Source organism: Alexandromys fortis, unplaced genomic scaffold (genome assembly GCF_014885135.2).
Source record: "Alexandromys fortis isolate MF-2015 unplaced genomic scaffold, M_Fortis_MF-2015_v1.1 scaffold_65, whole genome shotgun sequence".
Classification (NCBI taxonomy): domain Eukaryota; kingdom Metazoa; phylum Chordata; class Mammalia; order Rodentia; family Cricetidae; genus Alexandromys; species Alexandromys fortis.
This window is the reverse complement of record NW_026067986.1, coordinates 9,850,135-9,853,047: the sequence shown is the minus strand read 5'-3', so window position 1 is coordinate 9,853,047 and position 2,913 is coordinate 9,850,135.

Below are 2,913 nucleotides of genomic sequence, written 5' to 3'. Positions count from 1 at the left end.
TTAAAGGCGTGCGCCACCATCGCCTGGCTTCCATTTTCAATTGTTTCTGCCCTACTTGTATTTTTTTTTTTATTGTACACCTAAATGAGTCATCAGTGACAACCATTGAACAGCCTCAATATTCCATTAAAGACATTAGCCCATTACATTTTAATTTTGCATTACTAAATTTCTAGAGTGTCGCGGCCACCCTCGTCCCGCAAGGATGACGCGACCACCGGAGCTCTTCTCACTGCAGTTTATTCCAGGACTTTATTCACCTTCTCACTTTTCCCCTCTCTCTTTCCCTCTCTCTTTCCTTCCCCTCTCTCTCTCTCTCCCCGGGGCAAATCTCTCCCAGCCCTTAAGTAGGCATGGGCTGCCAATCCCAGATTGCCAGGTGGGCACTGCCCATAGGTTCACGCTTATGCAAGCAGCTGCTGATCATTGCGTGATCAAGCATAAGTCAGACTTTAGCCATAGGAGTTGATTATACATCTCCATCAGGTGTGACACCACGCTGCTCGCTACACTAGACCATAGGCAGAAGAGGAAGAATTTTGGAGCCAAAATATCACACAAATGTCTGGATGGTCGTTAATCCCAGCACTCGGGAAGCAGAGGCAGGTGAATCCCTCTGAGTTTGAGGCCAGCCTGATCTACAAGAGTGAGTTCCAGGACAGTAGGACTGTTACACTGGGAAACCCTGCCTCGGAAAAAAAAAAATGAGACAAAAGACTTCAGGCTTCGGTTTTTTTCATCAACTTTATTTTCCATTGAAATCCTATGATCTCAGTACCCACTTTCTGCCATTATATTTTCATTTTCCTGGTCCTACAAGAACAGTTTAGAAAACTAAAACCGTTTATCCCAGAAACTCTTATAAATGAACAATTAAGGATCAAATAGCATAAGTAATATTCTGAATACAAATTGGCGAAGGTCTATAATTTTCAAGAAAATGAATGATGTAATAAGTTTATGGTTTAAAAAAAATTAAAAATATACATTGCACCATTATAGAGCAAGACAAAAAACATAGATCTACAAATATATATTATGGTCCATTAAACATGAACTACAAGATATTCATCAAAATCAAACTCCACGAAATCAGTGGCATCCTATACACTCCAGTTCTCTCCTTTGCTAATAATAGAAAATGGCATAATAGAAACAGAAGTAAGATTGCCAAACCTTTTTGATGAATCTACAGTTGCCCTTATACCAAACCACACAAAGATCCAACCAAGAAGGAGAATTCCAGACCCATCTCACTGATGAACATAGATGCAAAAATACTCAATAAAATACTAGCAAATCAAATCCAAGAACACATAAAAAAAATCATCTACCATGACAAAGTCAGCTTCATCAGAGACGCAAGGATGGTTCAAAATAAAAAAATCTATTAAGAATCCTGCCCTCTAAAATATCCAAGTTATGTAAAAAAAAAAAAATCCTGCCCTCTTAAGTTCCTTTCCTAACATCCTTTAATACTGAACAATAATATGGCAGTATAATCCAAATTAACCCTTTTGTGTTTCATCACAACAGAAACCCTAATTAAGACACCATGTTTGGTTGATATGTATGAGAGACCAGCTCTTTTCTAAAGTTAAACAAAGAAGAGAGAATTGGGGGAAGGTTGGGACAGAGAGAAATAGTGGGAGGAAAGAATAAATAAAAGATAAATGAAAGAGAGGAATGAGGAAAACTGAGGGAAGATTGGGACAAGGAAAGATGAAAATTTAGCAGGACAAGGAGGAACGCTCTCACCCTCAGTCTGACCTCTCCCTTCCTGTGCTGCACCTCCACCAGCTTCAATAAACTCCTCCCCCTACTGTGGGCTGAGGACGGAAGGAATGCTCCCTATGCAAATCCTTTCCCTGCAACTGCAATGCATAGTCAACTGCATGACTCAAATGCATAATTTTAAAACTGTGAGGTGGGTGCAATCCTTTTTTAAAGGAGTTTTGAAAGTGTAATGTGCAGGACAGCAAGGTCATTGCCCTGGACAGCAGCAGACCAAGGCCACCTGAGTCAACATAAGAGAACTTGTCTCAGAAACTATTTTCCTAACAGGATGGATATGCAGCTGTTCTAGAATTAATATAACTTTCATTGAGAAATCACTTCAAACACTGATGGTGCCAAACTGTAATGCCTCCTTGAAAGGCTTGATAGAGGTTGTTCTTTGATATGGGGATGTGCCTGGTGTCTGGTTTACATCGGTGGTGCCTTCTTTGTCGTGGTTTGGAGCCAAATATCTGGACAATCCAGTTGAACGATGTGTACCCTAGCATCCTAACCTCTAACAGCCCTGATTAAAACACATTTATCTTCTGGGTGATTTAGAGGCAGTCCTCCCTCAGCTAATTCTACTTTGTGAGACTGAACTATTTCCAAGACATTGGCCAATCCTTTGTATCAGCAATTCTCCTCTTCTACATTGCGGCTTAGAATTGCAGCGCTATCAAACAGGTGAGCTGCCTTGATACTGTCCACATACTTAAATATAAATGGAGACTGTATGTAAGGATGAATGCAAAGTGCTCAATATCGAGAAGATACTCGAGAAAGTAGGCTTCTCCGACTTTAGCATAGTGAAGTTGACAAGAAAGATGTTTGTACACACAGCACCCTGCTCCCAATTCTCTAAGCCGATTAAGCCCAAAGCACAAAGTTATTCAGAGTTCCGTACCTAGGTCTACAAATTAACAAAGACCGCATGGGACTTCACAATGCAGGGAATATGGCGGCAGGTTCCCACACGGATCCCGGGAGGACGCACCATGCTGTCTCCTGATGGGGAGGAGCAGAGGGTGAGGTGCAGGAGACTTTTCTACTTCAATATACTTTCTATGTAACTGCTGCTACCAGAAGGTGAGAAGGTTAAAGTTAGATCATAGTCTTGTTTGATTCAGATTTTCT